The sequence below is a fragment of the Crotalus tigris genome, unplaced genomic scaffold (genome assembly GCF_016545835.1).
Source record: "Crotalus tigris isolate CLP2741 ecotype Arizona unplaced genomic scaffold, ASM1654583v1 scf7180000017740.2609645, whole genome shotgun sequence".
Taxonomy (NCBI): Eukaryota; Metazoa; Chordata; class Lepidosauria; order Squamata; family Viperidae; genus Crotalus; species Crotalus tigris.
In genome coordinates, this window is record NW_024096606.1 from 1,372,827 (window position 1) to 1,397,003 (window position 24,177).

The 24,177-nt window shown below is 40.3% G+C and overlaps 1 protein-coding gene across 6 annotated transcripts in view; it reads left to right on the forward strand.

Moving 5' to 3' along the window:
- RAB9A (RAB9A, member RAS oncogene family) overlaps positions 1–24,177 on the forward strand; it is an 87,551-nt gene that overhangs the window by 40,454 nt on the left and 22,920 nt on the right. The window contains exons 1-3 of one of the 6 annotated variants that reach the window (XM_039339832.1): positions 20,462–20,625; positions 20,860–20,975; positions 21,079–21,241. The exons of 3 other annotated variants lie outside the window; for them this stretch is intronic. The gene's annotated coding sequence lies outside the window, so the exon portion shown is untranslated. Of the gene's footprint in view, positions 1–20,461; positions 20,626–20,859; positions 20,976–21,078; positions 21,242–24,177 lie in introns of those variants that run through there. 2 more of the 6 variants (XM_039339831.1, XM_039339830.1) reach the window with 2 other exon arrangements.

Sequence of the window (24,177 nt, forward strand, 5' to 3'; positions counted from 1 at the left end):
TGGCTTTTGGCTGGTACGGCTTAGTGATCGGCCATGTTAATGGCCGATCTTTTCTTCGTCGGTCCAAAGGAGCTGCCTTGGATCAAACAGAAGGGCTGGCACCCCTCTGCGATCTAGCGAGGGTCCTCCTCAGTGGTGGTCACCCCTCCAGGGCACCTTTTGACCCTTTTCAGGGTCTTCTGATGAAGAGAAACCGGATGGCGGAGAGACCACTCTCCTTGCACGTCTGCTGGCACCGCAATCCAGAACCGGAAGCCTCTTTCAACGGTAAACTTAATGTATCTTATAAACATTTATAAAACTCTGCCGGCAGCCCATTTGGTTCCAGTATTTTTTCATTTTTTGTCTTTTTATTACCTCTGTCATACCATCATTGTTATTTTTTCATTTAACATAGTATTGAAATTTTCTGGAATTTTGGTAAATTATTTTCTTCCATATATTGAGTCATTTTCTCCCATGAAGTTTCTTCCTTAACATACAGTTTCTCATAGTATTTTTAAATTATCTTTTTTATTACTTCATTTTTAAATTTTTCATTTACTAAATTATTTATCAATTTTTTTCTCCTTCTGTTTTTTAAGTTTGTAAGCTAACCATCTTCCTGGTTTATTTGCAATTTCAAAAAAGTTTTGCTTTGCCCTTTTAATTTGCTGTGCCAATTTTTCTGATTCTACTAAATTTAATTTATGTTTTATTATTTCCATTTGTCTTTTCAATATTTTATTTTGTGGGTTTATTTGTAGTTCAAGTTCTAATTTTTTTAATTCTTCTCTTAACAACTTGACATAGTTGTCTCTTTATTTTTTTGCCATGTATGCTATTGCTACGCCTCAAAAATATGCTTTGGCTGTATCCCATATATTTTGTAATGTTGTATTTTCTTTTTTATTTTCTTTGAAGAAAAATTCCATTTCTTTTGTTGCTAATTCTATAATTTCTTTTCTCTTTTAATATAGATTGATTCAAAGTCCATCTTAATTTTTTCTGCATTCCTTTCCACTCCATTTTTAAAGATTATGATCTGCCCAAGTACCTAATTCTATTTCAATTTCCTGCATATTAACCCTTAAATCAGGCATCAGCCAAATCATATCAATTCTAGACCAAGATTTATGACTATTAGAATAAAATGTATATTGTGATTTTCCTGGGTTCGTTTCTCTCCAAATATCTTGTACACCAATTTTCTTTATCATGTTAAAAAAAGTCTTAGGTAATCTTTTTCTTCCTTGTTTCCCTGATTTACTGCTTTTATAATCTAATGTCCCATCTATTATTGCACTGAAATTCCCAATTAAGCATATATTTTGATATTCCATTTCTACTATTTTTCTATGAAAGTTTTGATAAACTTCTTGTTGTTTGTTATTTGGTGCATATATTGCTATCAAAAGTATCTATTTTCTACCATTAGTATTCTTCCTTTTTCATCTGCATAAATCATTTTGGAATCTCTTTAACATATATAGCTACTCCTCTTTTTTTGTTGAGCTGATGTTAATAAAGTTTTCCAAGTTTTGGATTTTCCAAAAATTTATGATGTTATTTTTTTATGTGTGTCTCTTGCAAACAAATTATATCAATGTTTAATTTTTGTAGTTGTTTGAAAATTCTTTTTCTTTTTGATGGGGAATTCAATCCATTTATATTCACTGAAAAGATTCCATTTTCTTTCTCCATTTTAATTTACTTATATTTAGGTCTTGTTGATCTCGTAATCCTCTGCTCTTTTACTATTCCCTGATCTTCTTGATTCATCTTTTCTTTTTCCTTTTCCACCTCTGTAATTGTTTCCTCTATTGTTTGTTCTGTCTGTTTCTGGCTTTTTCTATCCTCTTGTTGATATTGTGTTCTTTCTCCCAGAAATGCTCTATATCATTTATCAAAATCCTCTGCTTTCCATATTGAGTCCAAACAATATCTTGTGTTATTCCAATTGATTAAAATCCCTTCTGGTATCAGCCATCTAAAATTTATTTATTTTGCAATCAGCTTTGTAGTCAAGAAATGATATTGTCTTCGAGTATCCCTTATTGTCTTGGGAATCTGTTTCAGCACTATTATTTATCTTTATATTGTAATAGATCCTCTCTAGCTCTTCTTAATATCTCATCCCTTGTTGTTTTCTTCATAAATCTTACATGGACTTCTCTGGGCAATTTATGTTTCTTTACATAACTTGAATTCATTCTACATATTTCATCCACTTCTTGCTGCTTCTCCGGTCTTTTCATTTCTAGGGCCTCTGCTAATAGATTAATAATCACTTCTGCTATATTTTTCTCTTTATCTTCAGGTATGTTCTGGAATATCAAACAGTGTACTGCCTTCTCCATTTCCAAAGCAATGACCACTCCTTCTAGGTTTTGATTCGCTTGTTCTAATCTTTCATTCTCTGTCATTAGTGCTTCAATTTTTTCCCCATTATCTTTTGATTGATCTTCCACCACCTGAATATTATTTTTAAGGACCATTTGTTGGTGAATCTCAAATTGTGTCTTTATGTCAAGCATTTCTTCGTTTAGCTTATCAAGGTTGTTTTTTGTTTCTTGATGATTCTTCTGCATCATTTCTTGTATTAATTGTAAGATCGCATGCATCTCTTTTTGGAGGTTGTTTGCCATCTCTCATTGTAACATTGCTTCAATAGATTCCTGACTTGCTGGACTGGATGTTCCAGAAGAGGGTGCAGAACCAGGGTTTGGTTTTTTTTTTTGTTTTTTTGTTTTTTGTTTTTTGTAATTTTAGTGAGGTTTGGTGCACTCATTGTTCAATCAGGCAAATTTTATAAATTCACAGGGAGAAAAAAAATCCAACTGCTTTAGGCTAAAATCCAACTTTAAAAAGGACCCAACTATTTTAGGCTATAATCCAAGTTTAAAAGTGAGCCAACTGCTTTAGGCTATAACCTAAATTTAAAAATAATCCAACTGCTTTAGGCTATAATCCAGGTTCAGAAAGGAGCCAACTGCTTTAGGGTAATCCAAGTTTTTTTTTTTAAAAAAAGCCAGCTACTTTAAGCTGTAATCCAGCAAAATAAAAAACACCAACTGTATAAATCTAATCCAAATATTTCTGTCAGTTCAAAAATATTAGAGAAAAAAAGAAAAGAGAAAAAAACCTATCTCTAAATAGTTTCATAATAATTATGTGTAAAGTTGAAAGATGTAGTTTAAAAAATCTTTGTTTTTTTCTTTTGTAGAAATACAGGATGTTCTTTGTTTAGCACAGGTGTTGTTTCAAGGTCATCACTCTTCTGATTTTTTTCTGTATTATTGTAGTATCTTCCTTCACCACTAGATGTCCTCATTAGTTATAGTGTCTCTATCCAGTAGTAAAACTTTTATTTAAAATGCTCTTTCACAACAAAGTAAACAAAATTCCCAAATCAAAAAAATTAGCCAACATATTATCATTTTCTTCTTTTCAATCAGTCTCAAATATTTTCTGAATATTTTTTATATTCCTTAATTTCATTCCCCCATTCCAGATTTCTCACCGCTTTTAACTCTCTTCTTCCCAGGTCTTCCTGGGGTTTTTTACTTTTAAAAGTTATCCAATTCAGGGAATTATATTTTAAAAGTCCATAGGGAAGAGAAATAAAGAAGAATCTCATCCAGATCAAACACATTGTTGACAGTCAGCTGTTTGGCAGCGCTGCTGCGGCTCTTCACTTCTTCCCTGGATGTCTGTAGCTTGGGCTGTCTGTGTACTTGCTGGCAGCCTTTCTCCCACCTGTTTGAAGAGTTTCCTCGGTCCATTTGGGCCAACCACCGTTGGCTCCGAACTCCCAAGGTTTCCCTTCCTCCTCGTTGCCTCTCCAGGGTGACTTTCTGACCTCTTTGAGTCTCCAGATGAAGCGAAATCAAACTAGGAATCTGGAGCCCCGGTTTCTTTCATCCATGTCAGCATGATGCCTGGGGTGAACTCCTCTGACCCCCTCTTCTTTGTGGCAGCCTCTGAAATACTGGCATACAGCTATCATGTAACCCCTATTTCTTCTTTTCTTTAGACTAGAAATCCAACTCCTACAACTGTTCTTCATATGTTTTAGTCTCAAGGCCTTTGACCATTTTAATTGCTCTTCTCTGAATGTTTTCCAAACTCTCAACATCTTTTTTGTAGTATGGTAACCAAAATTAATTGCAGTATTCCAGGTGTGGTCTTACAAGGCTTTTATAAAGCAGTACTAATACTTAGCATAATCTTGATTCTATGCCTGTTTATACAACCCAGGATTGTATTAGCTTTTTTGGCTGCTGCTACACATTGCTGGCTCATAGTCAAGGGATCATCCACTAGAAGTTCAAGTTCCCTCTCATGGTTATTGTTTTTGAGCCAATATTCTGTCCCAGACAGAACAAACTGCTTTCAGCCCAATCCAGGACAGATAGATAACTCAGAAGAATAAACAGAAAATATTGCTTTATTCTGGGAATCCTAAACAATGACTTACAGTTATATAGAGATACGTCTAAAAGTATATTTCTGCAATATTGGGTTCATTCCACAGGTAAATTGATATTGAATTTTCCCTCTTTTTCTGCATAAGCATCACATGTTGGCATAGGACCTCCAAGCCGTGTGGCTAGGAGACATGAGGCTGGATGAACAAAGGCATTCCAAACTGGGCACATAGCCAATATGTCCTGAGAAGAACTCAGAAGCTCCTCCTACTGACCCATTAACATGAGATGACTGACTAGCTAAACTGCATTTCCCATAATCCATCTTTTAAGGAAACAGCACTTAACTCAATAAATGCCAGATATTCTAACTTACTGATACGTGCTCTCTAGTTAGGGTTACATAGAGCTATACGATCCAGAACAGCCAGGTCTCACCTAATCTCACCTTTGATTTTTCCTGCCTAAATGTAAAACTTTGCTTTTCTCCACATTAAAATTCATTTTGTTGGATAGGGCCCATTGTTTAAGTTTGTCAAGATTTTTTGGAATCCTGAGCTTGTCTATTGTCTGTTGGCTATTCTTGCCAGTTTGGTTTCATCTGCAAATTTGTAAGTTTCCTTTATATTCCCTCATCTAAGTCTTTGATGAAGATAATGAAGAGTACTGGGCATAAGATAGACTCTTGTGGTACGCTGCTGCTTACTTCTCTCCATGTGGATGTAATACCATTGAGGACTATTTGTTGAGTACGGTTTGTCACCCAGCTACAAATCCATCCGGTGGTGATGTTGTCTATTCCACCTTTTTCTAGCTTACCAAGGAGTAGGTTGTGGTCTACTTTGTCAAATGCCTTACTGAAATATAAGTATACTATGTTCACAGCTGGTCTACTAATTTGGTCACTTTATCAAAGAATGAAATATGATTGGTTTGGCATGATCTGTTTTTAACAAACCTGTGCTGGCTACCAGTTATAACTTTGTTTGCAGATCTGTTTTTTGATTGTCTTCCCAGATATTGATGTTAGACTGATTGGTCTGTAGTTTCCTGGGTCTGTTTTTTTTTCCTTTCTTGAAGATGGGAACCACATCAGCCCTTTTCCAATCCTTAGGTATTTCCCCAGTGCTCCAGGATTTTTGACAGATATGGTGCAATGGTTCTGAGATAACATCTGCCAACTCCTTCAGATCTCTGGGATGTAATCTGTCAGGTCCTGGTGATTTATATTCATCAAGGTCAGATAGGTGTTCTCTTACCATTTTCTTGCTTATTTTAATTTTTGTTTCTAGTTTGTCTTTTGCAGTATTTTTGGGGGGGGGTATATTGTGGTATAATTCCTTTTTCTGTGAAGGCTAATTCAAAGAATGAATTAATCAGCTCTGCTTTCTCCCTATTGCTTGTTACTTCTTGCTATCTTCTGTCTTTAGTGGACCTACAGTTTCCTTGGCATTTTTCTTGTTATTAATATGTTGAAAGAAACTTTTTTTATTATCCTTGATTTCTGTTGCAAGTCTTTGTTCATTCTGAGTCTTTGCTTTCCTGACTTTGTCTCTGCATGTTCTGGCTGTCTGCTGATAATCAGCCTTAGTTATATGTCCCTCTTTTCATTTTTTGTATTTGTCCTTTTTGTCTTTCAGTTTGTCTGAGACATCTTTGTGCAGCTATGCTGGTTTCTTTTTCAGTGGTATTGTGTTGCTCCAGGCTTTTATGATAGCATTTTACAGAGTTTCCCATGCTTCTTGAGTTGTTTTCCCCTTTAGGATTTTCATCCATGGAATCTTTCCCAGGTTCTCTGGGAGTTTGTTAAAATCAACTCTTTTGAAGTTTAAGATATTGGTTGAATTATTTTCTGTTGCTTGTGTTTGCATTGTATTGAATTCCAGTATGACGTGGTCACTTTCCCCCAAGGTTCTGGCAACTTCAACTTAAATGAAGTCAAATCCAAAATATTTTTTATCTAGTTTAAATCTTTCTTTCAGTTGTTGATATATAAACCAATGACAAACATAATCTTCTTATTCTAACTCTTTCCTCAATTTAAGAATAGGGTCACCTGAGTTGAAAAGTATTATTTTACTGTAGGTCCACCAGTCCGGTTTCACAACCATTTCTGTTTAAAAAAAAAAAGCTTCCTGTGGGGATACCCAAAGAAGCAATTTTGTGGAAAATCTTGTTTTATACTTGTTCCATAATTCATAGTATGGCATGTGTGATGAAGTGATTATTAAAATCAACATTAACTTCGACTTTATCATACCATAAGTAACTGTGCCATCCAAACCTTAGTTCATGACCTTCCAAATCAAGTAGCCTTTTATTCTGGAGTTTCACCCATGCTTTTAACCAGGCCAGCAACATGCGTCAAAATAGTTTCAAGTCTGGTAAACCCAAACTCTCTTTTTCCTTAGCATCTTGCAAAGGTGACAGCATACAGCATACATCTTCAGCATACTTTCCTCCTTCTGTATTCCCCACAACACCAATCCTGTGAGGTGAGTTGGATTGAGATTGACTGGCCCAAGGTCACTCAGGTGGCTTCCATAGCAAGGCAGGATTTGAACTCACAGTCTCTTGCTTCCTAACCCTGTGCCTTAATCATTAGACCATTGTCTATCCAGTTTGAAATAATAAAAATTGAGTTTAGTTCAATATCAATATTTATACTTCTATTTCTACATTAACTTTTTTTCTTAAAACTTCATTTTTTCTTATTAAGGATCTTATCAACCATCTATTCACAACTTCCTCAATCTTCCTTTACTCTTAACTAGTTACATATTTGTGATTAATTCCTTCTTCATTTTTCCCATATGACCAAATCACCTCTATGTTCTTATTTTGTACTATTTATTCAATTTTATATTCAATATGTATTCATGCAGCACCCATTCATTCTTGACCCCATATTTTCTTGTTTATCACACACTGCATTGATCTTATGACTTTCCTGACATAACCAGCTCTCACTGTCTTATATAAGTGAGCAGAAGCATTCTTTTCACCTGGTCATTTTACTTTTGACATACACTTCATTCAAACTACTTGTTATCTTTCTCCCAGTGTCAGAACCCTCATTTATTAATTCCCCCATTTCAGATATTCATTGTGCTTTATCTGTCAGGTTCTGCCATTCTCCCTGGGAAGGGGGAGGAGGGAAAGGGTTTGTACTGTTTGTAGTGCATGCTTCCTCTATCTGCTTTGATGTATCCTCTTTGGGGTGTAAATGGAATGCCTTGGGGACATCTGCCTTATCTCGATGTGGAGGGAGGAAACTATGAAAATCTGAAAACCTTGAGAGAGGTGCCTTATTGGTCTGTTTCCCACAGCTCATTGTCATCTATGGATTGGCCTGTTTGAACTGACAGGATGGACAGTTAGGGTGGGGTTATTATTACACGGGTTTTACTATCGAATTGGGTGGGGAAACCCTCAGACCCTGCCTAGCTTTCCTGCTGTCTGTACTTGCCAATAAAAGTTCCTTTTGAAATGATGCAAGTTTCAAGAGTTCTGCTTTCTTGGTAGGGAAACAGAGGCAGGTCCTTACACTCAGCATCTGCATACCTTAAAATTTATCCTACCACTCCCCCAGCATTTGTAAGCATTCTGCTAAGATAGACATAATTATCTACTTGCTTTAATTTTTAAATTTATAACTATCAATTGTTCACTGCATTTTTCTTATCAAGAATAAGTACATTGGTGTTGGGTACATTTCAGATTCATCCTCTTTGTTCAATCATATAGTCTTGTCATTTGCTGCAAATTATTAGGACTATAAATCAACAACACAGCATTGGCTCTGTATAAAAGTGTGAGTTTACATCTCCAAGTAATATATCTCTAACATCACAATGAATTCTTGTATCCATAAATACATTAAAAGTGAAGGATCTTTATCAGGGTCCAGTCTAAGCCTGGAATAAATAAATTGGAGACTGCTTTAGAAAGAAGGTTGTAGTTTATTGAAGAGCAGAACCCACAAGACATGTCACTCTGGAGCAGCTGACCACATGTTGCTAGGAGTGGTGGGTTTTTATATCTTATTTGGCTTTTGTGTTTAAAGTTGTACCTATGGCGTGAACTTTGACCTGAGATTCAGTGTGCCCTTTTAGTATTCTGATGGTGGTGAGTTAATCCTATTATGTCCTAAAGGTCATGTCCTGCTTCCCTGGTGCTGTGGCTGATGGCTATGTCCTGTGTTGTATTTTTTGGGTGAGGGGTTGTTGATTCTAGGGGTTTTTGTCTTCCTAATCCCATCAGCTCTAAGCTTTCTGGCTCCAGTCTTTCTGAAAGGATTATCAAATCTGTATTTCTACAAAGCTGGCCTCTGCTTGGGCAGAGAGACTTGGGTAGAGGTGTTTATGCCTAAGATTTTCTTTCATTCCTTTGGGGAAATATATTCTTTTTTTTAATATCCCACAAAATATTTCTTTCTCTGGGGGGGAGGGGTGCTTCCTTCCTACAATCCCCTCTTTGTGCCATATAAGTGTGGGTGACACTTTAATTGGCACAAGATTAAAAATTGATCTGGTCAGGGAGACTTGATAGGTGCTTCTATGGGTGCTCCAGGGTGTGGGGAAACAATCTTTTAAACTGTTAATGTAATAAGGGACACTATTAGAGGCAGCAGAAAAAGATCCCTGCAGTGGCTCCCAAAAGGGAAGCCTTTCAACCCATAAAAATCTAACAGTCAGGGCAAAAGTTCTGTTAGGTGGAAAAGAAATTTATAGTGTCCAATATTCTGTACCAATTATTTTTAGATATTTGATGTCAGTTTGAGATTCCAGTCAGGTTTGCACATTCCCCCAAAATTCTTCACAGCCATGGTTTGATTCAGTACATAACCACTGCCCATTTTCAAGGGTTGCTTCCTGCCTTAGCTCTTAGTTTAGTGCATCCAGGTTTGTGATGTCCAATTAAAGATAGCCTGTGTGCAAGTCAGGCTATTAATATCTTTAAATGGCACACAGTGAGCCCTAGGACTCCCACTTTGAGTCTACCAGTGCAAGATATTCACGGCTTGGGTTTGGAGATCTTTTCCTGCTACCTCCTCATTGAAGGCATATGAATTGTAAATAGCCTGAGGGGGCATGGTTCCTCCCCCCCTCCCCCATGGAGTTTGCAGGAAGGTGTGCATGCAAACGCCTTAGTGCCACAGAGCAAGAACAAGCCTGGGGAGCTTTATTGAAGGTAGGTGAAGGGGATAGCCTCAGTGTAATTCTGAACAGTATGTGTGTGTATGTATGCAACTACTCATACAAAACAGGCAATACAAACATCCTGGACAAATTTTCCTCCTACCAGACAGAAATCCAAGGTGTTCAATACTTGCTGTACCAACCATTCCCAAATCCATCCCTCCATGAATCCATGTGACTACTTAATTACAAGGTAAATGAGGCAAGAAAGAAAACCTTACAATGAGTTTCTGCCCTTCCCCCGTAGTCTTTTCTGTTATCTTCTGATGCTTCACATGGGGGCCAATGGATTCAGGAGTCCCTCCTCTCTCTGCAGCTTTCCACAGGCATCTGGGTGATGGTAGGACCTGGGAAAATCTGTTCTGGCTGCATGGTGACTTTCTAGTGCAGGGGTTGGCAACCCGTGGCTCCAGAGCCACATATGGCTCTTTCCTCCCTCTGCTGTGGCTCCCTGTTCTAACAAAAAAAAGTTTGATCAATCATTTCCAACTTCTCATGTAAAAAAAAGATCTCGCAAAGTTGGAATTGATTGATTGAACTTTTTTTGTCCCACAAACTTCTTTTGTTTGTGGGACTGCACACGGCAGTGGAGGAAGTGATGACGTACTGTGTCACAGCTGGAAAGGTTAGAAAATAAATGGTTTGGGAAACAAGCAAGGGCATCTAGCCAGTGGTGGGTGGGGTAAGCTCTCCAGCTGCGCAACGGCAGAGAAATGCAATGGAGGCATTTTCCAGCTCTGATGCTCCACCTGCCACTTTGGTGGCTATGGAGGCAGAGCTGCAAAGAGGGCTTGGAAGGGGAATGAAAGGGAAGAGGGTGGGTGGGCAGGTGAGGGGGGATCTGTCCCATGCCGCCCCACTTGTTTTGCACCCACTTTCGGCTGAGCCACATCATGCCCACCAAAGCCACTGCCAAGATGTTTGGCAGAACACCCCCCCGCTCCTGATTGGATCTATGCGGCACCTTCTTTCCAGCTCCGACGCAGTCCTTGGTCACTTCCTTCACCACCGTGTGCAGTCCCACAAACAAAAGAAGTTTGTGGGACTAAAAAAAAAGTTCAGTCAATCAATTCCAACTTTGCAAGATCTTTTTTTTTTTTGTGAGAAGTTGGAATTGATTGACTGAACTTTTTTTTAGTCCCACAAACAAAAGTTTACACACTGCACACGGACTGCACACGGCGGAGAAAGTGATGGAGGACTGCATCGGAGCTGGAAAGAAGATGCCGTGTGGCTCCAATCGGGGGGGAAGCAACAGTGGCAGAACACTCTGTCGGGGGTGGGGGAAAGCAGTGGCAGCAGGGTGCTCCGTGCGGGGGGGGGAAGCAGCAGGGTTTCGTGGCTCCCGGTATTTTCTTTTCTGTGGGAAATGGGTCCAAATGGCTCTTTGAGTATTTAAGGTTGCCAACCCCTGTTCTAGTGGATGGCTGGATTCAAACCCAATTCCCTGGCTCAAATGAATGGAGGCAACGTCTGGGTCAGTGTGGTCTGCTTCCAAGGGTTGCTGAGTCATCTGTGCAGGGCTGAAAGATTTGAGAACAAGGTCCCCTTCCCACTTTGTGGGTGATTTCCCAGAAGGGACATTGCTGGTCATACATGAAGAATGGAGAACAGAGGATAAGAAATGGAGAAGTGGAATGAGGAGTGTGTGTATGGATAGATTGCAGGCAGGGTTTTGAAAAGGCATTAAGGTTAACATTGCAGATCTTAAATAGACAGATAAAACCCACTTGAACACATATAGTAAATTCAAGAATAATTTTTTTCTGTAAATGAACTTAAAACATTCCTTCCTGACAACTTTGGACTGTTCTTACAAGGAGAGAGGGGGGGAGGGAGGGAGGGAGGGAGGGGGGGGAGAGAGAGAAATTAACACAGTTCACCCTGTTTTGTTGGCCATGCAAAGTAGGGTGAGGGTATTTTCTTTTGGTGACTTATTTTAAGCAAAAATTTCTAGCAGAATTTTAACATTTACCTCAAGAACATACAAAGACAAAGAGAAAAGGAGAGGAAAACAGAACAGTCGGTTTTCACACCCTGGTCATTCCCACCATAAATCTCAGTTAACTCAAATTAGGGATGGCACAAATCTTAACATATCACGTGGTTGCATAGAAAGAGAGAGGAAAAAGTCACTATTCCTATATTTTATTTTCCTTTTCCTTTTAAGTACCTTTATTTAGCCAAATTGGTTTCCCAGCAAAGCCCATTCCTTACATATCTCCCTTGCTCATTTTCTCTTCATACCAGCTAAGACGGGCACTCGCCTCTCATCCCACGCCACAATAAATCTCCTAGAGGGGATCCGGGCATGACCCTCAAGCTAAAGTTTCCCATGTTCCCCTTCCAATGTGGGGTTCAATTTGACTTTAACCAGGTCTTTCCCTGCAGCAAAATCCCTACTGCACCGCCTGACAGTTTTCAGACCAAAAATTAAAAAAAAACAGTCTGGGAGGATTCTGGTTCCCTAGCAGAGTACAGAAACCTCCTTCAAGGGAACATCGCCAATGGTTTTTGGACCAAAAAGGATCCAGGAGGGCCTGCTGCTCCCCTATGCAGTAAGTACGGGCACCTTCTTCCAATGGCCTTTTCCTGCCCACTTTTCGTGCCCACAGTTTTCAGACTCAGGAGAGTCAGGGAGGACCTACTGCACCTTTAAGCAGTAGGCACTCCTAATCCGGGCTTGCTCACTGACTTCCCAGTTGCTTGCTCAAATCCAACTCTCTCATATTCCCTTCCCTTCCATTTTCACACAGCCTCTCCCTTTTCCCCAACAAAAGGTCCTGCGCTCTGGCAAAACCACCATGCTTTCCAGGTGGACAGATCCTTTCTGCAGTTGGGAAAGGCCAGTTTCCCAACTGTGGTTGGGAAAAAAGGTCTTCTCATTTACACACAGAGACATACACACATTTCCTTCACTCCCCTGGGCTTTAAAGTTAAAATTTAGAAGTACTCACCATCTTTCCAAAGCAGCCCTTGAGCTCAAACTCAAAACTCCCTTTACTACCCCTGCTCCAAATGGGCAGGGTCTGGGAAATCCACCCACAGACACAAGGGGTCTGCTGCTAGCAAGATGGAGGCTTACCCAAGCCCAGTCCATTGGAGATGTTAGCTTGAAGTCTCATCTGGAGTGCCAAATTGTTGAAAGAAAAATCTTCATCAGGGTCCAGTCCAAGCTGGGAATAAACAAAATGGAGACTGCTTTGAAAGAAGGTTGTAGTTTATTGAAGAGCAGAACCACAAGATATGTGGCTCTGGAGCAGCTGACCACATGTTGCTGGAAGTAATGGGTTTTTATACCTTCTTGGGCTTTTGTGTTTGGAGTTGTTCCTGTGGCATGAACTTTGAACTCAGGGGTTCCTACATTGCTTTTAATGCACTCAGCTTAATAGTTACAGTTCCATATTGTGCAATCTAAAATACACACTTATCTTATTGTCTCTAAATTAAATGTAAAATAAATTGTACTTTTTCCCAATGTTATTCTAAAGAGCAAAAAATTGGCAAACCAGAAAAACTTATACCATAACAAATGTGTAAGGACCCACCTCACTTTGCATCTCAAGAAGACAGAACTCTTGGAATATTTCTTCCAACAGGCATTTTTATTAAGAGAAAATGGTTGCAGGCATTCTAGACAGGACCTGGGCCCAAACCCTACGGTTCAAGGTTTTAAGTGATCCCATGCAGCCCCCCCCCCACCGTCCTTCCAGCGACAATCCCAGGTGTTACATTTCCACCCCCTTTTTCCTCACGGCCGGCGGGAGACTTTAGAGAGGAGTACATGAAAGGGGATGGGCCCTATTGTTATGGTTAGTCCTTTTGGTGATATCCACATTCAGTCCCTTTGAAGTTGTAATGAAGGAAGTGAGAGCCATAAAACCCCTTTGCTCATCTCCCTTCCCCTTCGTAGTATGACAGAATCCAGAGAGGGCAGAAATGGGGTTTTCCATAGTCGATAACTAGAGATGAAATATAATTGGATTCTGACATCCTGCCCCTTTAAAAATAAGATAGATCCACCTGAAAGAAAACAAAACAGGTATAAAAGTTAGTCAGGCTTGTTAGGATACTCTGTGTGAAACTTCTTTAATAGCTTCGGGCTCTGACATGACGTTTATGGACCCACTCGTTTTGTGAGGCAGGGTGATGTTTCCGTGCAACTAGGTACTGAGTCGCTCCATGATATCTCCTAGAATCTAGGATTTCCTTTATTTTGAAGTGTTGTTCACCCTTCACCATGATTGGAGGTGGTGGGGGGGATTTTTGGCCGTAACGATGACTGATGCTCTCTTTTCAGCAAGCTGCAATGAAAAATTGGGTGCATTTGCCTGAGATTTTTGGGTAATTCTAATTCTACTGTTACTGGGTTTGTGATTCTTTTAATTGGAAAAGACCCTGTATATTTTGGTCCAAGTTTTTTACAGGGTTGTAGGAACTTTAGGTATTTTGTAGATAAGCACACCATTTCTCCTATAATGAATGGTGTAGGCTCAACCCTTTTTTTATCGGCTTGTGCTTTGTATGCCTGCCTAGCTTCATCTAGTGCTTTTCTAACTATTGGCCAGGTGTTTTGTAATTGCTCCATCCATTCTTTCAGTGATGGGATAGCCGGTTCGTTTGGGGTTAATTCTGGCATGGGGTTGAAACTTTGACCGGTGGCTATTTGAAAAGGAGTGTAATCTGTGCTGGAGTGGACTGCATTATTGTAGGCAACTTCTGCGAAAGGGAGTAAGTCCATCCACTCCCACAGTTGGAAACTAAGAGTTTGATTTTTCCCATTGACCATTCGACTGAGGATGATGGCTAGAAGTCAGTCCCTGAGTGGTCCCTAAGAGGGATAAAAATTCCTTCCAAAATGCAGATGTAAATTGCACTCCCCTATCAGAGATGATGCGTTGGGGTGCCCCATGCAATCTGTAAATATGCTGGACGAAAAGTTTCGCTAAGGCTTTTGCAGTGGAAATCTTTTGGCAAGGGATAAAGTGCACCTGTTTGGAAAACAAGTCCGTGACCATCCAGACAACAGTATTCCCATTGCTTTCTGGTAATTCCACTATAAAATCCATGGCTATTTCCCTCCAGGGGGCTGAGGGATTTGCCACTGTTTGTAACCGTCTGGACAATTTCCCTTGCAACCTCTTTGCAGTTGCAAACTTTGGGCAGCTGGCCACGTAACTTTCTATGTCCTTTTTTATGGATGGCCACCAAAATTGCTGTTTAATTAAGTGTAATGTTTTTACAAATCCAAAATGCCCTGTTGATTTTGTGTCGTGGCAAAGCTGCATGAATATAACTCTTTGGGTTGTTGGTATATATAACTTTTCCCCCACCCAAGGCAGCCCGTCTCTCATTGTGCACACATTTTTGTTTTTCTGGAACCATTCATCTGTTTCCAAACTTTTCTGGAATTCAATTCCGGTTTGGCTGCCCAGCTGTGGTTTTAATTTAGCTTGGGCTCTGGTGGTTACTGGCGCTGCCAGTTGTGATTCTACCATCATCAGTTTAGAGTCGGTGGCTCGCGTGCTGTTATATTGGGGCATGCGAAATAGTGCATCTGCCAGGAAGTTCTTTCCCCCCGGCAAATGCTTGAGCGTAAATTGGAACTGGTGAAAATGCTGGGACCAGCGGGCTTGCTTGGGGTTTCCTGGGTGTTTTCAGGGCTTCCAAATTTTTGTGGTCTGTCCACACCTGGAAAGGGATTTTGTTGCCTTCAAGGAACTGTCGCCATGTGAGTAATGACCAACGTATCCCGTATGCCTCTTTCTCCCACATGGGCCAGCACTGTTCAGTTTCCATGAGTTTCTTGGATGTATACACACAGGGTTGCAATACCCCTTCATCGTTTTCTTGTAATAGTACAGCCCCCACTGCCACATCACTTGCATCCGCCTGTATTACGAAGGGCTTATCCATGTCTGGGTGCCTCAGTACTGGTTCAGCAGAAAAAAGTCTCTTTAATCTCTCAAACGCTGCTTGGCACTCCATTGTCCATGTTAGTGGCTGGCTAGGTTTTACTGAGGATGCTCCCTTCATTTTTAGTAAGTTTGTGAGGGGCAAGGCTATCTGGGCTATCTGGGCAAATGAATTGGCGGTAAAAGTTTGCGAAGCCCAGGAAACTTTGCAGTTGCTTTCTTGTGCGGGGTGGTGCCCATTCTAATACTGCTCTGACCTTCTCTGGGTCCATTTCAATGCCCTGTGGGGATATGTGATAACCTAGGTAATCTATCCTTTCCTGGTGGAATTCGCTTTCGAGAGTTTGGAACATAGGTGGGCGGCTCGCAGTTTCTTTAAAACCGCTATGACTAGGTTGACATGTTCCTCTTTTGATTCAGTGAAGATATAAGATATAATGTCATATAAGTAAACCAGCACCCCCTTAAATAGGTTCTCCCTTAGAACGTCATTGATTAATTGCATAAATACTGTGGGCCCCCCTTGTAATCCAAATGGCAAGACTTTGAATTGGTAGCACCCCATGGGGCAGTTAAATGCTGTCTTCCATTCATCCCCTTCCTTAATTCTCACACGATAGTAAGCTTCCCTTAGGTCTAGTTTAGAAAGAAAATTCCCTTTCAAGAGGTGTGACAACATGTCTTTCATGAGGGGTAGAGGGTACAGGTTGCTTTCACTGATTGTATTCAGGGCCCTATAATCCACGCATTAGCGTAAAGAGCCATCCTTCTTCTCTCTAAAGAGGACCGGGCAGCCACTTTAGGCTTGGCTGGCTCAATGAACCCCCTTTCTAGGTTTTTCTTTATGAATCTTTCCATTTCCTCCTTCTCCTTTGGGCTCATGGAGTATAATCTGGGCTTCGGAGTTTTGCCCCAGGCTTGAATTCAATGGCACAGTCTGTGGGTTGGTGGGGGGGGAGAGCTCATCCGCCCTCTCCTCACTGAAAACTTTAGCCAGATCTCTGTATTCCTCTGGTATTTCTGGTAGTCCCTTTTCCTCTCCCATGGATGTTTTTTCCATTTTTAATTTTGGTAGCCCCCCTTGGGATTTTAAGTCCATAGGGTCCCCCTTTGGGAATTTGATTTCTGCCGCCCTCCAATTTACCCAGAGGTTCCATTTTTTTAACCATTCCATCCCTAGGATCATGGGCATTCCATGCCTGGGGTCACTACAAACGCTATGTCTTCCTCATGTTTGCCCAGGGAGAGGTGTATTGGTAAAGTGGTTAGGGTAGCTGGCACCCCCCCGCTATGGACCCATCTAACTGGTCAAATGAGCTTGGTTGTTCCAGTCTCCTCAACGGAATGCCCAGATTCTCCACTAGCGTCGGGCTAATGAGGCAGCGGATGCAGCCAGAGTCTATTAAGGCTTTCACCTTCACGGTTTCGGGCATGGGGGGAATTAATATAGTCACTGTCTTGAGGATGGGTGTGATGTTTCCACTTACCAGGGGTTCACCCTCCCAGCTGTTTCTGAGGTGTCCACCAGCCCTGCGGTGTAGGCTGGAGTTCTTTCCCCGATGAGGAGAGGTGGGGGATTCCATAGCCTCCATCATTCTCATGGCAGGTTCTTTTGGCTTAGCTGGAGACTTCCCGGATTTGCTGGCCGGTGATCTGTCTGGGTTGTGCTGGGGGCTTTTGAGCGGCATTCTACAGCCCGATGACCCTCTCTCCTGCACTTGAAACACCCCATTTGCTTCTTGGCCGTAGCCGATGGTTTCACTGGTTCACGTGTCAACTCAGGCAGTGAGCGGCTCCATTGTTTTCCTCGGCGGTACCTCTTCAGTATGTCGATTTCTGCTTCCTCTGCCAAAATGTACCATTCATCAAGTTGGTGTGGGTCCCCTCAGGGCAGGCAAGCATCATATAGGTCATAATTTAGTCTGTCTTTGAAATGGCTAAGGAGGATGTCTTCCGGCCAGTTCAGTTTGCTGGCAATGGCCCGAAATTCTTGCGTATATTTGGCTACTGGGCATTTGCCTTGTCAGCTCCCCCTTGAATCTCATGTCCAGCGGCGGGAGTCTTTGAATGGATCGGTACCTTGGTTGTCGGTGGTAGTGTTTTCCATCCGGATTGCCATCTGCAGATCAGCAGGGAGTGGGGACTACTGGATCAGCAGATGTCTCCGGGGCTGCAGGTTCCACTTCCCCATTGGTGTCTCTCCCTTTGTGGCTCCAGGAGTTGGAGCGGCCATAGGGCTCAGGATTCTCCTCTCCTAGGGAGCTGAGAGTTCTCTTCATCAGGTCAATAGCTTTCTCTAGGATACAGTCTTGAGTACGGTGCCCAGCTTTCTCTCTCTTACTTGCATGCAGGGATTTCTCCATCTCCTGCTTCCATTCTGGTTGCTTGGGCCTCCGTCTCAGGGTCACCTTTCTTGATTCCTTTCCCCACTCACTTTTCTTTCCAACGCCCATTGACCAGCGAGGCTTGTGGTCCCGTGTCTCCACCACTTCTTCTCCTGAGGAATCTGACCTCTCGGATCCCAACATCCGGCAAGGTTCCAATTGGGTCAGCGGCTCTCTTTCCAGGGAGTTTTCCCCCTTTCTTGCTCCATTGTCTGACATGGTAATTTTTTGCAAAATCCCCCAGCAAGGGCTCCCTTCCAGGTGGATTAATTTTGCAAGTCCTGTCTAATGTAAGGACCCACCCCACTTTGCATCTCAAGAAGACAGAACTCTTGGAAATATTTCTCCCAACAGGCATCTTTATTTAATGGTTGCAGGCGTTCTAGACAGGACCTGGGCCTAAACCCTACGGTTCAAGGTTTTAAGTGTTCCCAAGCAGCCCCCACCCACCATCCTTCCAGCGACAATCCCAGGTGTTACATTTTCACCCCCTTTTTCCTCATGGCCGGTGGGAGACTTCAGAAAGGAGTAAATGAAAGGTGATGGGCCCTATTGTTATGGTTAGTCCTTTTGGTTAGTCCCTTTGAAGTTGTAACAAAGGAAGTGAGAGCCATAAAACCCCTTTGCTCATCTCCCTTCCCCTTCATAGTATGACAGAATCCAGAGAGGGAAGAAATGGGGTTTTCCATAGTCGATAACTAGAGATGAAATATAATTGGATTCTGACAAAATGTTTTACTTTTCAAACTGACATAAAACCATACCATTTTGTATAATTTTCATTTCTTAGGGCTAACATTTGGCTGGATTCACATGTGCTGACTTCAATGTGATCTTTTTGTTTGGCTTGGTAAGTTGTATAAATGCAACCAACTGTGGTTTATTTAGCAAATTACTCCTTTCCACAATGTATAAATTGTATTGCAATGCAAGAGATTCATATAGTTCAGTGCAGTGCTACTTCAATGATACAGAGTTCCCCAACTCCAAAGTGAATTTAGAATTTCTAGATGGTAATGTATTTAGTGCTGAGTTGTCATATCTTAAGGTGACCAACCGTCCTCCTTTAGGGAGGACAGTCCTCCTTTTGTAAGTTCTGTCCTCCCTCAAAAAGTGTCCTCCTTCATATCCTCCTTTTCGATATTTGAAGACTAATCTGCAGTGCTTTTTTTCCCCTCATAGAACGCTCAGAACGGCGTTCCGGCACCTTTTTTTGATGTTTTTTTTTTCAACTTTTGCATGAGCTTTGCTACTCCCATTATTGGCTTTCAAAAGCCAGTAAGAATTGCTGCTAAGCGCGCCAAAACACCCAGCTAGCAAACTTTGCACATGCAAGTTGTCTGTATTATTGTTGAAATGAATAAAAGTTTCTTTTATTTACGATATTTTTTCTTCAATTTATTTGTGTCCTCCTTTTCATTGTAAAAAAGTTGGTCACCTTACATATCTATTATTTCATACATTGCTTAACGATAGCAGAAAGGATGTTCTGCTATGATGTATAGGTGAATATTCTAAGAGTTAATAATGATGCTACTTTGTGTGCTTCAAAAACGAGACATACAATCCTAGTCCTGATTCTTTTTCACAATTAGCTCATGTTTTCACATTCTGATAGGTTATCTTGGCTTTGGAAATCTGAAAATTCAGTTTTGAGCTGTGAATATAGGCTTCTGTATCCTGCAAATTTTAGGCAGTTTAGTGTGCATTTATATGAAGCAAAGTGAAAATGACTTTTTAAAAAAACTATATTGTTCCCTAAGCATCATGCCTCTCTTTTGAAAATGTGGATGACTAGGTGAGAATTTTACTGATAACCATTATAAAGTTTTGATGCAACATTCAGCACAGATCGTGTGCTAGACCAAACCTTTGTGCTCTGCCTTCTTCAGTGCAAAGGATAGAGAAATGGGCTACTTCACACATAGTTGAAATTTGCCTAGTGATTTCACACTACAAGCTGTAATGGAAAGGTGGTATTTTTCCCAAGGCAGATTTGCAATAAGGCCTCATTTCACTAAATATTGTCTTATACATTCATATCTGTATTAGCAGTGATAGCAACTATATACCTTACCTCCTGCAGGCCCTTTTTTAAATTGCATTTCAATGAATTTATTAAGCATTAGTATCTCCTCGGAAAAACAATTATGAGTTCAACATTTTTTAAACTTCAGTTGCATAATTAGGGCTTCCAGTGATTACTATGGGTGTATTTCATCAAGTATATTGATGGGCTGGTTCTTAACAATCTTGTCCAAGCAGCATAATTCAAGGCATAAAATGTCAGAATCCAAGAAAATAAACATTTTATAATTAAACCTGCAGCGAATAGAAGAGTTGCAGGAAGATCAACTAACTCTTGTTTTTCCGCGAACATTTTCAAGCAGGAACAGTATTAACTTCGCTGTTTTCCAGGGGCCCAGCAAGCCGCGCGGACATACGTAAAGAGGCGGGACGGGGCAGATAGTCTCCAATTAGAAGAGCGAGTCTAGAGGAGACGAGGCCCCGTAGCCTAGCAACAACCTCCCTTCCGCTCTGTTGGGATGAGAATCGGGGAGGCGAGGCTGTCCTCGTCTGATGTCACGTGAAGGACAGATTCCGCCCTCATAGCGCAATCCCGGCCATGTTATTTCCCTCTCGCTCCCTTCCTTCCTCTGTTACGGTGGCCGCAAGTGGCTCGGGGCCAGTTATCGGCTCTCCGCTTTCTTGACAGGTGAGCGCGTCCCATCTCTGGCCTTTACCATGGATGGGCTCAAGAAAGAACCCAGTTCTTCTCGGGTGCGGTTCCTGGCGCTGAGGACTCGGGGCGTCGGCTTGCGCTTTTCATGGCTTACAGTAGATGGGGAGGAGGCATCTTTTGGGAAGGTTTTCTGGGAGTCCGGTCCAGGGTGGCTCTTGATCGCTCCTTGATGCAAAAGGGAGATCCTAAAGACAACGTTGCTTGTAGGGACACTGGAAAAAGGCCCGCCTCGACAATTGTGGGCTGCAGAGTCTCTTGCAAATGGTCTTGGCTGTAGTGCTTCCTAGCGTGAAACCCGAGGAAACGAAGCCTTCGTGGGGCAGGTAGTAAATGCCTTATCCCTCATAAGTAGGGCCACTTCGGTTTTTTGTTTTTTTTTACCTACAGTGAGAAAGTTATACTAAAATGCCCCTCTGTTCTTTTCAGTGGCGTGATTAAAAGTCCCATGATCAGAAGGAGACGGCGGTTATGTTGGGAAATCGCTTCCCTTCTGTACTTATCAGTTGGTGCATTACCAAGTTATCCCTGGGGCAAATAAGGCAAACTGATTAAAATCACTGGACTGTCAAAGAACGGTTCAACAACTTATGTATGTCCTTTTTGTTGCATTTTTCACGTGGAAAATTCCTGCCCTCCTCAAAGAGATAATCAAGCTATTTAGTTTGCTGCTCTGCCTGTTTTTGTTTTGATTAAATTGAGTTTTAAAAAGTATTTTTCCCCCTTCTATCTGTGCAGTTAAGTGTAAAAAGTTGCCTAGGTGATGTAAGCTGTGTCTAGGTGGGTAAGAGAGCAAAATAACTTTTTAGCAGATTATGAAAACAATCAGATTCTTAAAAATTCTTTTTCTTCTTTAGCAAAATGAAAAATTGTAGGCTGTATTTAACGCATGACACAATATTTTAAAAGTTCAGTATCTAAAAGCAGTTTTTAATTGAAAACTAAAAGAGTAAAGAACTACCCTGACTTTTGTTTTCAACAAAACAAAACCCATGATTAACTGTAATTAAAGATGCAGTAGGTTTCCCCCCCAAGCCCATAAACTATATTATAGTCCACTCAAAAGTATGTGCTTTTACTCTGTAAATCTTGCATTTTATAGTTCTCAATTGGATGTAATGAATATAGGAATTTGTTATGCTATATTATACCCAACTACCCCAGTTGCTCTTCATAGTATTGATCAGAATAAGTTCAATTTCAAACACTAAATAAAAGTGGTTTAAAGCTCTGTTTGAATTCTTTTGCACATCATAATATGCTCATTATTAAATATTTCATATTTACTATGACTTATGTTTTGACATACAGTTATAGTTTTGTTGTATTGTTTCAGTGAATTGTTTTCAGAAGTTCCATATTTATTAGTGGCACAATTAAGAAGCTGGGTTTATTTCTTTAAGGAGATATATGGTCAACAGTCCCTGGCAAATTGTTCCAGTGATTATGTAAAGGTTTGCCTTAACTAGATCGCCCAAAAAAGCAGAAATCTTGAAATAGGCATTGTCTCAAAAGGAACTTTTATTGAGAGTTAGTGATAGCAATAGAGCAAAGCAAGGTCTGAAGAATTTGAGCGTGAAAGGTTACATTATAATGCCCATTCAGGACTCCTCCCAGTGTCCAACTGTCCAGTTGAAACCCAGCCAATCCATAGATGTTAGGTTGTTTTGAGAACCTAGTGATTTAGCGCCCATCTCAAGGTCTCTCTTGCTTTTGTTTCCCAACATTCCCAGGCTTTGTTGTCTGGAGATAAGGCAGATGTTTTCAGGCCACATTCCTTTCTCGTGAAGTGAGGGTGTTTCAAAGAGGACAGAGCAGAGCCAGGCAAATACATTCCCCAGGCAAGTAGCCCACCTCCCACCAGAATGGCAGACCCTGAAAAGGAATACACAGGCAAAGCAATAATATGCAGATAAATACATTGGAGGGATTATAGGATTTATCATAGTTCAACTTTATCATAGTTTACACAATAATTTCAAAATTCTAACAAAATAATTGTACAGAATTGTTTCTTAATGGAAACAGAATTGCTACAAATTAGTGATCAGTGGCATCTATTATCTAGATTACCGAAAAATTGCAGTTTTAAATAGCGTCAAGTATATATGTGGTTAGTTTCTGTATGATTATTTCTATAGATTTATTTGAATACGACTATGTTTTTTTCCCAAGACTTACAAATATGTGTATCAGCTGGACTTATATAAGTGGGGATAACATTGTTAAAAAAGTAAAACTATGCATAATTGAATTAAAAAATTGAGCATTTAATTGATGCTTCTGAAAGTAATGTGGAATATACAAATTAAAAATATTAGCATTCATTATTTCAATAGATATGATGATTAAATGTAGGATAAAACAAACTATTCCAGAACTAGCAGCATGGTACCCTTACATTTGAATAGCCAATGGCAAGAGATTGTGGAAATTGTAATATACTATATCTGAAAGTATCCACTTTATCCTCCTGATCTATTTTTTATGAATATGTTAATACTTCCTATAACCATTGTGGTACAGTTGCCAATATATTGTATTAACATTGGGAGATCCAGATGGAGTTTCACCCGTGAACCATGAAAGTTCATTGGGTGATTGAGCCAATCTCCCTCTCATAGTCCAACCTAACGTTTTGGTAATTGTGGGGAAAAAATAGAAGGGAGTGCTGCTATACATCACATCTTAACCTCTTGAAGGAAAAGTCAAGATATAACAAGCACATATCTGCTTTTTGGTATCCTATTTAAATGAAACCATATGTTGTTAATTTTTACATTACTATATTGAATCTTTTAAATTCTTTTGACAAATCGTTTTTTAAATATAAAATATTCCTGCTGTAGAAGGAAATCTCTTTTCTATTGTGTAATCCTGCTAAAATAAACACTTTTAATTAGTGTTTATAGTGAAATAAGGGCGATTCCACGTCAAGTAGACCAGTTTTGAAAATTGTCCATACTCTGCTTCTTCCAAATTGAACAAAAAAATGTTTAGCTGCTTTCTATGTTCTGAAGCAAGACCATGCCAAATTTTTCAGATGAATCTTTATTGGATCAAAGCTAGAGGTATACTATGCTCTGGGTGACACAAAGTGGCCACTTTGTGCAGGTACTGTAGCCCAATAAAAGCCGTCAGAGGGCTGAAACTTTGTGAGTTAACACACATCCTGGTCTAAATTCCTATGCAGAGTTTGAAGCATAATATAATTTTGCCTCCCTTGTTATAGATCAGCAACGTAAATGAAACATTTCATGAAAGAAATTTATTGCCTGTTTTGATCCTTATGCTTTGATTGAAGACATAACTGGACCAGTAGTTCCAGCCATACCATACGTCCAGGATTTGCAGTAAAAGTCTTTGCAACCAACTAACTGGAAAGACACGTACATAAATACGTGATGTTACTGTTTTATGCAAATTTTCACCCTGTTTTGGATGCAAGTATCTCCATTTTGTAGTTTTTAATTTGTTTTTATGTCATTTGAAAGAGTCATTTCTGCTACAAAACTAACCAATGCTTTA